Source organism: Ascidiella aspersa, chromosome 4 (genome assembly GCF_963924565.1).
Source record: "Ascidiella aspersa chromosome 4, kaAscAspe10.2, whole genome shotgun sequence".
Taxonomy (NCBI): domain Eukaryota; kingdom Metazoa; phylum Chordata; class Ascidiacea; order Phlebobranchia; family Ascidiidae; genus Ascidiella; species Ascidiella aspersa.
Genome location: NC_139450.1, coordinates 10,950,823 through 10,960,627, shown reverse-complemented (window position 1 = coordinate 10,960,627; position 9,805 = coordinate 10,950,823). Strand labels below are relative to the sequence as shown.

Here is a 9,805-nt window from a genome sequence, read left to right as displayed (position 1 = left end):
GTGTACTTTTATTTGTGTAAACCTTTCTATTGCATCTAGGACAACGGCCGGTTAGCTCAGTTGGTTAGAGCGTCGTGCTAATAACGCGAATGTCGCGGGTTCGATCCCCGTACTGGCCACTATTGCCTTGATAGCTCAGTCGGGAGAGCGTTAGACTGAAGATCTAAAGGTCCCTGGTTCAATCCCGGGTCGAGCCATACTTTTTATATCATGTCAAATCATTGTGTACTTTTATTTGTGTAAACCTTTCTATTGCATCTAGGACAACGGCCGGTTAGCTCAGTTGGTTAGAGCGTCGTGCTAATAACGCAAATGCCGCGGGTTCGATCCCCGTACTGGCCACTATTGCATTGATAGCTCAGTCGGGAGAGCGTTAGACTGAAGATCTAAAGGTCCCTGGTTCAATCGAGGCATACTTTTTATATCATGTCAAATCATTGTGTACTTTTATTTGTGTAAACCTTTCTATTGCATCTAGGACAACGGCCGGTTAGCTCAGTTGGTTAGAGCGTCGTGCTAATAACGCGAATGTCGCGGGTTCGATCCCCGTACTGGCCACTATTGCCTTGATAGCTCAGTCGGGAGAGCGTTAGACTGAACATCTAAAGGTCCCTGGTTCAATCCCGGGTCGAGGCATACTTTTTATATCATGTCAAATCATTGTGTACTTTTATTTGTGTAAACCTTTCTATTGCATCTAGGACAACGGCCGGTTAGCTCAGTTGGTTAGAGCGTCGTGCTAATAACGCCAATGTTGCGGGTTCGATCCCCGTACTTGCCACTATTGCCTTGATAGCTCAGTCGGGAGAGCGTTAGACTGAAGATCTAAAGGTCTCTGGTTCAATCCCGGGTCGAGGCATACTTTTTATATCATGTCAAATCATTGTGTACTTTTATTTGTGTAAACCTTTCTATTGCATCTAGGACAACGGCCGGTTAGCTCAGTTGGTTAGAGCGTCGTGCTAATAACGCGAATGTCGCGGGTTCGATCCCCGTACTGGCCACTATTGCCTTGATAGCTCAGTCGGGAGAGCGTTAGACTGAAGATCTAAAGGTCCCTGGTTCAATCCCGGGTCGAGGCATACTTTTCATATCATGTCAAATCATTGTGTACTTTTATTTGTGTAAACCTTTCTATTGCATCTAGGACAACGGCCGGTTAGCTCAGTTGGTTAGAGCGTCGTGCTAATAACGCGAATGTCGCGGGTTCGATCCCCGTACTGGCCACTATTGCCTTGATAGCTCAGTCGGGAGAGCGTTAGACTGAAGATCTAAAGGTCCCTGGTTCAATCCCGGGTCGAGGCATACTTTTCATATCATGTCAAATCATTGTGTACTTTTATTTGTGTAAACCTTTCTATTGCATCTAGGACAACGGCCGGTTAGCTCAGTTGGTTAGAGCGTCGTGCTAATAACGCGAATGTCGCGGGTTCGATCCCCGTACTGGCCACTATTGCCTTGATAGCTCAGTCGGGAGAGCGTTAGACTGAAGATCTAAAGGTCCCTGGTTCAATCCCGGGTCGAGGCATACTTTTTATATCATGTCAAATCATTGTGTACTTTTATTTGTGTAAACCTTTCTATTGCATCTAGGACAACGGCCGGTTAGCTCAGTTGGTTAGAGCGTCGTGCTAATAACGCGAATGTCGCGGGTTCGATCCCCGTACTGGCCACTATTGCCTTGATAGCTCAGTCGGGAGAGCGTTAGACTGAAGATCTAAAGGTCCCTGGTTCAATCCCGGGTCGAGGCATACTTTTTATATCATGTCAAATCATTGTGTACTTTTATTTGTGTAAACCTTTCTATTGCATCTAGGACAACGGCCGGTTAGCTCAGTTGGTTAGAGCGTCGTGCTAATAACGCGAATGTCGCGGGTTCGATCCCCGTACTGGCCACTATTGCCTTTATAGCTCAGTCGGGAGAGCGTTAGACTGAAGATCTAAAGGTCCCTGGTTCAATCCTGGGTCGAGGCAGTCTTTTTTTATCTTCTCCAATCATTATATATAATTTTTATTTGTGTAAACCTTTCTATTGCATCTAGGACAACGGCCGGTTAGCTCAGTTGGTTAGAGCGTCGTGCTAATAACGCGAATGTCGCGGGTTCGATCCCCGTACTGGCCACTATTGCCTTGATAGCTCAGTCGGGAGAGCGTTAGACTGAAGATCTAAAGGTCCCTGGTTCAATCCCGGGTCGAGGCATACTTTTTATATCATGTCAAATCATTGTGTACTTTTATTTGTGTAAACCTTTCTATTGCATCTAGGACAACGGCCGGTTAGCTTAGTTGGTTAGAGCGTCGTGCAAATAACGCGAATGTCGCGGGTTCGATCCCCGTACTGGCCCCTATTGCGTTGATAGCTCAGTCGGGAGAGCGTTAGACTGAAGATCTAAAGGTCCCTGGTTCAATCCCGGGTCGAGGCATACTTTTTATATCATGTCAAATCATTGTGTACTTTTATTTGTGTAAACCTTTCTATTGCATCTAGGACAACGGCCGGTTAGCTCAGTTGGTTAGAGCGTCGTGCTAATAACGCGAATGTCGCGGGTTCGATCCCCGTACTGGCCACTATTGCCTTGATAGCTCAGTCGGGAGAGCGTTAGACTGAAGATCTAAAGGTCCCTGGTTCAATCCCGGGTCGAGGCATACTTTTTATATCATGTCAAATCATTGTGTACTTTTATTTGTGTAAACCTTTCTATTGCATCTAGGACAACGGCCGGTTAGCTCAGTTGGTTAGAGCGTCGTGCTAATAACGCGAATGTCGCGGGTTCGATCCCCGTACTGGCCCCTATTGCGTTGATAGCTCAGTCGGGAGAGCGTTAGACTGAAGATCTAAAGGTCCCTGGTTCAATCCCGTGTCGAGGCATACTTTTTATATCATGTCAAATCATTGTGTACTTTTATTTGTGTAAACCTTTCTATTGCATCTAGGACAACGGCCGGTTAGCTCAGTTGGTTAGAGCGTCGTGCTAATAACGCGAATGTCGCGGGTTCGATCCCCGTACTGGCCACTATTGCCTTGATAGCTCAGTCGGGAGAGCGTTAGACTGAAGATCTAAAGGTCCCTGGTTCAATCCCGGGTCGAGGCATACTTTTTATATCATGTCAAATCATTGTGTACTTTTATTTGTGTAAACCTTTCTTTTGCATCTAGGACAACGGCCGGTTAGCTCAGTTGGTTAGAGCGTCGTGCTAATAACGCGAATGTCGCGGGTTCGATCACCGTACTGGCCACTATTGCCTTGATAGCTCAGTCGGGAGAGCGTTAGACTGAAGATCTAAAGGTCCCTGGTTCAATCCCGGGTCGAGGCATACTTTTTATATCATGTCAAATCATTGTGTACTTTTATTTGTGTAAACCTTTCTATTGCATCTAGGACAACGGCCGGTTAGCTCAGTTGGTTAGAGCGTCGTGCTAATAACGCGAATGTCGCGGGTTCGATCCCCGTACTGGCCACTATTGCCTTGATAGCTCAGTCGGGAGAGCGTTAGACTGAAGATCTAAAGGTCCCTGGTTCAATCCCGGGTCGAGGCATACTTTTTATATCATGTCAAATCATTGTGTACTTTTATTTGTGTAAACCTTTCTATTGCATCTAGGACAACGGCCGGTTAGCTCAGTTGGTTAGAGCGTCGTGCTAATAACGCAAATGCCGCGGGTTCGATCCCCGTACTGGCCACTATTGCATTGATAGCTCAGTCGGGAGAGCGTTAGACTGAAGATCTAAAGGTCCCTGGTTCAATCGAGGCATACTTTTTATATCATGTCAAATCATTGTGTACTTTTATTTGTGTAAACCTTTCTATTGCATCTAGGACAACGGCCGGTTAGCTCAGTTGGTTAGAGCGTCGTGCTAATAACGCGAATGTCGCGGGTTCGATCCCCGTACTGGCCACTATTGCCTTGATAGCTCAGTCGGGAGAGCGTTAGACTGAACATCTAAAGGTCCCTGGTTCAATCCCGGGTCGAGGCATACTTTTTATATCATGTCAAATCATTGTGTACTTTTATTTGTGTAAACCTTTCTATTGCATCTAGGACAACGGCCGGTTAGCTCAGTTGGTTAGAGCGTCGTGCTAATAACGCCAATGTTGCGGGTTCGATCCCCGTACTTGCCACTATTGCCTTGATAGCTCAGTCGGGAGAGCGTTAGACTGAAGATCTAAAGGTCTCTGGTTCAATCCCGGGTCGAGGCATACTTTTTATATCATGTCAAATCATTGTGTACTTTTATTTGTGTAAACCTTTCTATTGCATCTAGGACAACGGCCGGTTAGCTCAGTTGGTTAGAGCGTCGTGCTAATAACGCGAATGTCGCGGGTTCGATCCCCGTACTGGCCACTATTGCCTTGATAGCTCAGTCGGGAGAGCGTTAGACTGAAGATCTAAAGGTCCCTGGTTCAATCCCGGGTCGAGGCATACTTTTTATATCATGTCAAATCATTGTGTACTTTTATTTGTGTAAACCTTTCTATTGCATCTAGGACAACGGCCGGTTAGCTCAGTTGGTTAGAGCGTCGTGCTAATAACGCGAATGTCGCGGGTTCGATCCCCGTACTGGCCACTATTGCCTTGATAGCTCAGTCGGGAGAGCGTTAGACTGAAGATCTAAAGGTCCCTGGTTCAATCCCGGGTCGAGGCATACTTTTTATATCATGTCAAATCATTGTGTACTTTTATTTGTGTAAACCTTTCTATTGCATCTAGGACAACGGCCGGTTAGCTCAGTTGGTTAGAGCGTCGTGCTAATAACGCGAATGTCGCGGGTTCGATCCCCGTACTGGCCACTATTGCCTTGATAGCTCAGTCGGGAGAGCGTTAGACTGAAGATCTAAAGGTCCCTGGTTCAATCCCGGGTCGAGGCATACTTTTTATATCATGTCAAATCATTGTGTACTTTTATTTGTGTAAACCTTTCTATTGCATCTAGGACAACGGCCGGTTAGCTCAGTTGGTTAGAGCGTCGTGCTAATAACGCGAATGTCGCGGGTTCGATCCCCGTACTTGCCACTATTGCCTTGATAGCTCAGTCGGGAGAGCGTTAGACTGAAGATCTAAAGGTCCCTGGTTCAATCCCGGGTCGAGGCATACTTTTTATATCATGTCAAATCATTGTGTACTTTTATTTGTGTAAACCTTTCTATTGCATCTAGTATAACGGCCGGTTAGCTCAGTTGGTTAGAGCGTCGTGCTAATAACGCGAATGTCGCGGGTTCGATCCCCGTACTGGCCACTATTGCCTTGATAGCTCAGTCGGGAGAGCGTTAGACTGAAGATCTAAAGGTCCCTGGTTCAATCCCGGGTCGAGGCATACTTTTTATATCATGTCAAATCATTGTGTACTTTTATTTGTGTAAACCTTTCTATTGCATCTAGGACAACGGCCGGTTAGCTCAGTTGGTTAGAGCGTCGTGCTAATAACGCCAATGTTGCGGGTTCGATCCCCGTACTTGCCACTATTGCCTTGATAGCTCAGTCGGGAGAGCGTTAGACTGAAGATCTAAAGGTCCCTGGTTCAATCCCGGGTCGAGGCATACTTTTTATATCATGTCAAATCATTGTGTACTTTTATTTGTGTAAACCTTTCTATTGCATCTAGGACAACGGCCGGTTAGCTCAGTTGGTTAGAGCGTCGTGCTAATAACGCGAATGTCGCGGGTTCGATCCCCGTACTGGCCACTATTGCCTTGATAGCTCAGTCGGGAGAGCGTTAGACTGAAGATCTAAAGGTCCCTGGTTCAATCCCGGGTCGAGGCATACTTTTTATATCATGTCAAATCATTGTGTACTTTTATTTGTGTAAACCTTTCTATTGCATCTAGGACAACGGCCGGTTAGCTCAGTTGGTTAGAGCGTCGTGCTAATAACGCGAATGTCGCGGGTTCGATCCCCGTACTGGCCACTATTGCCTTGATAGCTCAGTCGGGAGAGCGTTAGACTGAAGATCTAAAGGTCCCTGGTTCAATCCCGGGTCGAGGCATACTTTTTATATCATGTCAAATCATTGTGTACTTTTATTTGTGTAAACCTTTCTATTGCATCTAGGACAACGGCCGGTTAGCTCAGTTGGTTAGAGCGTCGTGCTAATAACGCGAATGTCGCGGGTTCGATCCCCGTACTGGCCACTATTGCCTTGATAGCTCAGTCGGGAGAGCGTTAGACTGAAGATCTAAAGGTCCCTGGTTCAATCCCGGGTCGAGGCATACTTTTTATATCATGTCAAATCATTGTGTACTTTTATTTGTGTAAACCTTTCTATTGCATCTAGGACAACGGCCGGTTAGCTCAGTTGGTTAGAGCGTCGTGCTAATAACGCGAATGTCGCGGGTTCGATCCCCGTACTTGCCACTATTGCCTTGATAGCTCAGTCGGGAGAGCGTTAGACTGAAGATCTAAAGGTCCCTGGTTCAATCCCGGGTCGAGGCATACTTTTTATATCATGTCAAATCATTGTGTACTTTTATTTGTGTAAACCTTTCTATTGCATCTAGTATAACGGCCGGTTAGCTCAGTTGGTTAGAGCGTCGTGCTAATAACGCGAATGTCGCGGGTTCGATCCCCGTACTGGCCACTATTGCCTTGATAGCTCAGTCGGGAGAGCGTTAGACTGAAGATCTAAAGGTCCCTGGTTCAATCCCGGGTCGAGGCATACTTTTTATATCATGTCAAATCATTGTGTACTTTTATTTGTGTAAACCTTTCTATTGCATCTAGGACAACGGCCGGTTAGCTCAGTTGGTTAGAGCGTCGTGCTAATAACGCCAATGTTGCGGGTTCGATCCCCGTACTTGCCACTATTGCCTTGATAGCTCAGTCGGGAGAGCGTTAGACTGAAGATCTAAAGGTCCCTGGTTCAATCGAGGCATACTTTTTATATCATGTCAAATCATTGTGTACTTTTATTTGTGTAAACCTTTCTATTGCATCTAGGACAACGGCCGGTTAGCTCAGTTGGTTAGAGCGTCGTGCTAATAACGCGAATGTCGCGGGTTCCATCCCCGTACTGGCCACTATTGCCTCGATAGCTCAGTCGGGAGAGCGTTAGACTGAATATCTAAAGGTCCCTGGTTCAATCCCGGGTCGAGGCATACTTTTTATATCATGTCAAATCATTGTGTACTTTTATTTGTGTAAACCTTTCTATTGCATCTAGGACAACGGCCGGTTAGCTCAGTTGGTTAGAGCGTCGTGCTAATAACGCGAATGTCGCGGGTTCGATCCCCGTACTGGCCACTATTGCCTTGATAGCTCAGTCGGGAGAGCGTTAGACTGAAGATCTAAAGGTCCCTGGTTCAATCCCGGGTCGAGGCATACTTTTTATATCATGTCAAATCATTGTGTACTTTTATTTGTGTAAACCTTTCTATTGCATCTAGGACAACCGCCGGTTAGCTCAGTTGGTTAGAGCGTCGTGCTAATAACGCGAATGTCGCGAGTTCGTTCCCCGTACTGGCCACTATTGCCTTGATAGCTCAGTCGGGAGAGCGTTAGACTGAAGATCTAAAGGTCCCTGGTTCAATCCCGGGTCGAGGCATACTTTTTATATCATTTCAAATCATTGTGTACTTTTATTTGTGTAAACCTTTCTATTGCATCTAGGACAACGGCCGGTTAGCTCAGTTGGTTAGAGCGTCGTGCTAATAACGCGAATGTCGCGGGTTCGATCCCCGTACTGGCCACTATTGCCTTGATAGCTCAGTCGGGATAGCGTTAGACTGAAGATCTAAAGGTCCCTGGTTCAATCCCGGGTCGAGGCATACTTTTTATATCATGTCAAATCATTGTGTACTTTTATTTGTGTAAACCTTTCTATTGCATCTAGGACAATGGCCGGTTAGCTCAGTTGGTTAGAGCGTCGTGCTAATAACGCGAATGTCGCGGGTTCGATCCCCGTACTGGCCACTATTGCCTTGATAGCTCAGTCGGGAGAGCGTTAGACTGAAGATCTAAAGGTTCCTGGTTCAATCCCAGGTCGAGGCATACTTTTTATATCATGTCAAATCATTGTGTACTTTTATTTGTGTAAACCTTTCTATTGCATCTAGGACAACGGCCGGTTAGCTCAGTTGGTTAGAGCTTCGTGCTAATGTCGCGGGTTCCATCCCCGTACTGGCCACTATTGCCTTGATAGTTCAGTCGGCAGAGCGTTAGACTGAAGATCTAAAGGTCCCTGGTTCCATCCCGGGTCGAGGCATACTTTTTATATCATGTCAAATCATTGTGTACTTTTATTTGTGTAAACCTTTCTATTGCATCTAGGACAACGGCCGGTTAGCTCAGTTGGTTAGAGCGTCGTGCTAATAACGCGAATGTCGCGGGTTCGATCCCCGTACTGGCCACTATTGCCTTGATAGCTCAGTCGGGAGAGCGTTAGACTGAAGATCTAAAGGTCCCTGGTTCAATCCCGGGTCGAGGCATACTTTTTATATCATGTCAAATCATTGTGTACTTTTATTTGTGTAAACCTTTCTATTGCATCTAGGACAACGGCCGGTTAGCTCAGTTGGTTAGAGCGTCGTGCTAATAACGCGAATGTCGCGGGTTCGATCCCAGTACTGGCCACTATTGCCTTGATAGCTCAGTCGGGAGAGCGTTAGACTGAAGATCGAAAGGTCCCTGGTTCAATCCCGGGTCGAGGCATACTTTTTATATCATGTCAAATCATTGTGTACTTTTATTTGTGTAAACCTTTCTATTGCATCTAGGACAACGGCCGGTTAGCTCAGTTGGTTAGAGCGTCGTGCTAATAACGCGAATGTCGCGGGTTCGATCCCCGTACTGGCCACTATTGCCTTGATAGCTCAGTCGGGAGAGCGTTAGACTGAAGATCGAAAGGTCCCTGGTTCAATCCCGGGTCAAGGCATACTTTTTATATCATGTCAAATCATTGTGTACTTTTATTTGTGTAAACCTTTCTATTGCATCTAGGACAACGGCCGGTTAGCTCAGTTGGTTAGAGCGTCGTGCTAATAACGCGAATGTCGCGGGTTCGATCCCCGTACTGGCCACTATTGCCTTGATAGCTCAGTCGGGAGAGCGTTAGACTGAAGATCTAAAGGTCCCTGGTTCAATCCCGGGTCGAGGCATACTTTTTATATCATGTCAAATCATTGTGTACTTTTATTTGTGTAAACCTTTCTATTGCATCTAGGACAACGGCCGGTTAGCTCAGTTGGTTAGAGCGTCGTGCTAATAACGCGAATGTCGCGGGTTCGATCCCCGTACTAGCCCCTATTGCCTTGATAGCTCAGTCGGGAGAGTGTTAGACTGAAGATCTAAAGGTCCCTGGTTCCATCCCGGGTCGAGGCATACTTTTTATATCATGTCAAATCATTGTGTACTTTTATTTGTGTAAACCTTTCTATTGCATCTAGGAATACGGCCGGTTAGCTCAGTTGGTTAGAGCGTCGTGCTAATAACGCGAATGTCGCGGGTTCGATCCCCGTACTGGCCACTATTGCCTTGATAGCTCAGTCGGGAGAGCGTTAGACTGAAGATCTAAAGGTCCCTGGTTCTATCCCGGGTCGAGGCCTAAAGGTCCCTGGTTCCATCCCGGGTCGAGGCATACTTTTTATATCATGTCAAATCATTGTGTACTTTTATTTGTGTAAACCTTTCTATTGCATCTAAGACAACGGCCGGTTAGCTCAGTTGGTTAGAGCGTCGTGCTAATAACGCGAATGTCGCGGGTTCGATCCCCGTACTGGCCACTATTGCCTTGATAGTTCAGTCGGCAGAGCGTTAGACTGAAGATCTAAAGGTCCCTGGTTCCATCCCGGGTCGAGGCATACTTTTTATATC

At 46.3% G+C, this 9,805-nt stretch overlaps 1 protein-coding gene and 52 non-coding genes across 53 annotated transcripts in view; 52 read left to right on the top strand and 1 right to left on the bottom strand.

Annotated features, from left to right (window-relative positions):
- The window catches only part of LOC146147182 (uncharacterized), a 158,637-nt gene that overhangs the window by 42,907 nt on the left and 105,925 nt on the right, over window positions 1–9,805 (bottom strand). The gene's annotated exons all lie outside the window — the stretch shown is intronic.
- Window positions 46–119, top strand: Trnai-aau (transfer RNA isoleucine (anticodon AAU)). Its single transcript has one exon. It is a non-coding gene; the product is annotated as a tRNA-Ile (tRNA).
- Window positions 485–558, top strand: Trnai-aau (transfer RNA isoleucine (anticodon AAU)). The gene has a single exon. It is a non-coding gene; the product is annotated as a tRNA-Ile (tRNA).
- On the top strand, window positions 931–1,004 carry Trnai-aau (transfer RNA isoleucine (anticodon AAU)). The gene has a single exon. It is a non-coding gene; the product is annotated as a tRNA-Ile (tRNA).
- Trnaf-gaa (transfer RNA phenylalanine (anticodon GAA)) lies at window positions 1,010–1,082 on the top strand. The gene has a single exon. It is a non-coding gene; the product is annotated as a tRNA-Phe (tRNA).
- On the top strand, window positions 1,154–1,227 carry Trnai-aau (transfer RNA isoleucine (anticodon AAU)). Its single transcript has one exon. It is a non-coding gene; the product is annotated as a tRNA-Ile (tRNA).
- Trnaf-gaa (transfer RNA phenylalanine (anticodon GAA)) lies at window positions 1,233–1,305 on the top strand. The gene has a single exon. It is a non-coding gene; the product is annotated as a tRNA-Phe (tRNA).
- Trnai-aau (transfer RNA isoleucine (anticodon AAU)) lies at window positions 1,377–1,450 on the top strand. Its single transcript has one exon. It is a non-coding gene; the product is annotated as a tRNA-Ile (tRNA).
- Window positions 1,456–1,528, top strand: Trnaf-gaa (transfer RNA phenylalanine (anticodon GAA)). The gene has a single exon. It is a non-coding gene; the product is annotated as a tRNA-Phe (tRNA).
- Window positions 1,600–1,673, top strand: Trnai-aau (transfer RNA isoleucine (anticodon AAU)). Its single transcript has one exon. It is a non-coding gene; the product is annotated as a tRNA-Ile (tRNA).
- Window positions 1,679–1,751, top strand: Trnaf-gaa (transfer RNA phenylalanine (anticodon GAA)). Its single transcript has one exon. It is a non-coding gene; the product is annotated as a tRNA-Phe (tRNA).
- Window positions 1,823–1,896, top strand: Trnai-aau (transfer RNA isoleucine (anticodon AAU)). The gene has a single exon. It is a non-coding gene; the product is annotated as a tRNA-Ile (tRNA).
- Window positions 2,049–2,122, top strand: Trnai-aau (transfer RNA isoleucine (anticodon AAU)). The gene has a single exon. It is a non-coding gene; the product is annotated as a tRNA-Ile (tRNA).
- Trnaf-gaa (transfer RNA phenylalanine (anticodon GAA)) lies at window positions 2,128–2,200 on the top strand. The gene has a single exon. It is a non-coding gene; the product is annotated as a tRNA-Phe (tRNA).
- On the top strand, window positions 2,495–2,568 carry Trnai-aau (transfer RNA isoleucine (anticodon AAU)). The gene has a single exon. It is a non-coding gene; the product is annotated as a tRNA-Ile (tRNA).
- Window positions 2,574–2,646, top strand: Trnaf-gaa (transfer RNA phenylalanine (anticodon GAA)). Its single transcript has one exon. It is a non-coding gene; the product is annotated as a tRNA-Phe (tRNA).
- Trnai-aau (transfer RNA isoleucine (anticodon AAU)) lies at window positions 2,941–3,014 on the top strand. The gene has a single exon. It is a non-coding gene; the product is annotated as a tRNA-Ile (tRNA).
- Trnaf-gaa (transfer RNA phenylalanine (anticodon GAA)) lies at window positions 3,020–3,092 on the top strand. The gene has a single exon. It is a non-coding gene; the product is annotated as a tRNA-Phe (tRNA).
- On the top strand, window positions 3,243–3,315 carry Trnaf-gaa (transfer RNA phenylalanine (anticodon GAA)). The gene has a single exon. It is a non-coding gene; the product is annotated as a tRNA-Phe (tRNA).
- On the top strand, window positions 3,387–3,460 carry Trnai-aau (transfer RNA isoleucine (anticodon AAU)). The gene has a single exon. It is a non-coding gene; the product is annotated as a tRNA-Ile (tRNA).
- On the top strand, window positions 3,466–3,538 carry Trnaf-gaa (transfer RNA phenylalanine (anticodon GAA)). The gene has a single exon. It is a non-coding gene; the product is annotated as a tRNA-Phe (tRNA).
- Trnai-aau (transfer RNA isoleucine (anticodon AAU)) lies at window positions 3,826–3,899 on the top strand. Its single transcript has one exon. It is a non-coding gene; the product is annotated as a tRNA-Ile (tRNA).
- On the top strand, window positions 4,272–4,345 carry Trnai-aau (transfer RNA isoleucine (anticodon AAU)). The gene has a single exon. It is a non-coding gene; the product is annotated as a tRNA-Ile (tRNA).
- Trnaf-gaa (transfer RNA phenylalanine (anticodon GAA)) lies at window positions 4,351–4,423 on the top strand. Its single transcript has one exon. It is a non-coding gene; the product is annotated as a tRNA-Phe (tRNA).
- Window positions 4,495–4,568, top strand: Trnai-aau (transfer RNA isoleucine (anticodon AAU)). The gene has a single exon. It is a non-coding gene; the product is annotated as a tRNA-Ile (tRNA).
- On the top strand, window positions 4,574–4,646 carry Trnaf-gaa (transfer RNA phenylalanine (anticodon GAA)). Its single transcript has one exon. It is a non-coding gene; the product is annotated as a tRNA-Phe (tRNA).
- Trnai-aau (transfer RNA isoleucine (anticodon AAU)) lies at window positions 4,718–4,791 on the top strand. The gene has a single exon. It is a non-coding gene; the product is annotated as a tRNA-Ile (tRNA).
- Window positions 4,797–4,869, top strand: Trnaf-gaa (transfer RNA phenylalanine (anticodon GAA)). The gene has a single exon. It is a non-coding gene; the product is annotated as a tRNA-Phe (tRNA).
- Trnaf-gaa (transfer RNA phenylalanine (anticodon GAA)) lies at window positions 5,020–5,092 on the top strand. The gene has a single exon. It is a non-coding gene; the product is annotated as a tRNA-Phe (tRNA).
- Trnai-aau (transfer RNA isoleucine (anticodon AAU)) lies at window positions 5,164–5,237 on the top strand. The gene has a single exon. It is a non-coding gene; the product is annotated as a tRNA-Ile (tRNA).
- Window positions 5,243–5,315, top strand: Trnaf-gaa (transfer RNA phenylalanine (anticodon GAA)). Its single transcript has one exon. It is a non-coding gene; the product is annotated as a tRNA-Phe (tRNA).
- On the top strand, window positions 5,466–5,538 carry Trnaf-gaa (transfer RNA phenylalanine (anticodon GAA)). The gene has a single exon. It is a non-coding gene; the product is annotated as a tRNA-Phe (tRNA).
- On the top strand, window positions 5,610–5,683 carry Trnai-aau (transfer RNA isoleucine (anticodon AAU)). Its single transcript has one exon. It is a non-coding gene; the product is annotated as a tRNA-Ile (tRNA).
- On the top strand, window positions 5,689–5,761 carry Trnaf-gaa (transfer RNA phenylalanine (anticodon GAA)). The gene has a single exon. It is a non-coding gene; the product is annotated as a tRNA-Phe (tRNA).
- Window positions 5,833–5,906, top strand: Trnai-aau (transfer RNA isoleucine (anticodon AAU)). The gene has a single exon. It is a non-coding gene; the product is annotated as a tRNA-Ile (tRNA).
- Trnaf-gaa (transfer RNA phenylalanine (anticodon GAA)) lies at window positions 5,912–5,984 on the top strand. The gene has a single exon. It is a non-coding gene; the product is annotated as a tRNA-Phe (tRNA).
- On the top strand, window positions 6,056–6,129 carry Trnai-aau (transfer RNA isoleucine (anticodon AAU)). Its single transcript has one exon. It is a non-coding gene; the product is annotated as a tRNA-Ile (tRNA).
- Window positions 6,135–6,207, top strand: Trnaf-gaa (transfer RNA phenylalanine (anticodon GAA)). Its single transcript has one exon. It is a non-coding gene; the product is annotated as a tRNA-Phe (tRNA).
- Window positions 6,358–6,430, top strand: Trnaf-gaa (transfer RNA phenylalanine (anticodon GAA)). Its single transcript has one exon. It is a non-coding gene; the product is annotated as a tRNA-Phe (tRNA).
- Trnai-aau (transfer RNA isoleucine (anticodon AAU)) lies at window positions 6,502–6,575 on the top strand. Its single transcript has one exon. It is a non-coding gene; the product is annotated as a tRNA-Ile (tRNA).
- Window positions 6,581–6,653, top strand: Trnaf-gaa (transfer RNA phenylalanine (anticodon GAA)). Its single transcript has one exon. It is a non-coding gene; the product is annotated as a tRNA-Phe (tRNA).
- Trnai-aau (transfer RNA isoleucine (anticodon AAU)) lies at window positions 7,164–7,237 on the top strand. Its single transcript has one exon. It is a non-coding gene; the product is annotated as a tRNA-Ile (tRNA).
- Window positions 7,243–7,315, top strand: Trnaf-gaa (transfer RNA phenylalanine (anticodon GAA)). Its single transcript has one exon. It is a non-coding gene; the product is annotated as a tRNA-Phe (tRNA).
- On the top strand, window positions 7,466–7,538 carry Trnaf-gaa (transfer RNA phenylalanine (anticodon GAA)). Its single transcript has one exon. It is a non-coding gene; the product is annotated as a tRNA-Phe (tRNA).
- On the top strand, window positions 7,610–7,683 carry Trnai-aau (transfer RNA isoleucine (anticodon AAU)). Its single transcript has one exon. It is a non-coding gene; the product is annotated as a tRNA-Ile (tRNA).
- Trnai-aau (transfer RNA isoleucine (anticodon AAU)) lies at window positions 7,833–7,906 on the top strand. Its single transcript has one exon. It is a non-coding gene; the product is annotated as a tRNA-Ile (tRNA).
- Trnai-aau (transfer RNA isoleucine (anticodon AAU)) lies at window positions 8,270–8,343 on the top strand. The gene has a single exon. It is a non-coding gene; the product is annotated as a tRNA-Ile (tRNA).
- Window positions 8,349–8,421, top strand: Trnaf-gaa (transfer RNA phenylalanine (anticodon GAA)). The gene has a single exon. It is a non-coding gene; the product is annotated as a tRNA-Phe (tRNA).
- Trnai-aau (transfer RNA isoleucine (anticodon AAU)) lies at window positions 8,716–8,789 on the top strand. The gene has a single exon. It is a non-coding gene; the product is annotated as a tRNA-Ile (tRNA).
- Trnai-aau (transfer RNA isoleucine (anticodon AAU)) lies at window positions 8,939–9,012 on the top strand. Its single transcript has one exon. It is a non-coding gene; the product is annotated as a tRNA-Ile (tRNA).
- Window positions 9,018–9,090, top strand: Trnaf-gaa (transfer RNA phenylalanine (anticodon GAA)). The gene has a single exon. It is a non-coding gene; the product is annotated as a tRNA-Phe (tRNA).
- Window positions 9,385–9,458, top strand: Trnai-aau (transfer RNA isoleucine (anticodon AAU)). Its single transcript has one exon. It is a non-coding gene; the product is annotated as a tRNA-Ile (tRNA).
- Window positions 9,641–9,714, top strand: Trnai-aau (transfer RNA isoleucine (anticodon AAU)). Its single transcript has one exon. It is a non-coding gene; the product is annotated as a tRNA-Ile (tRNA).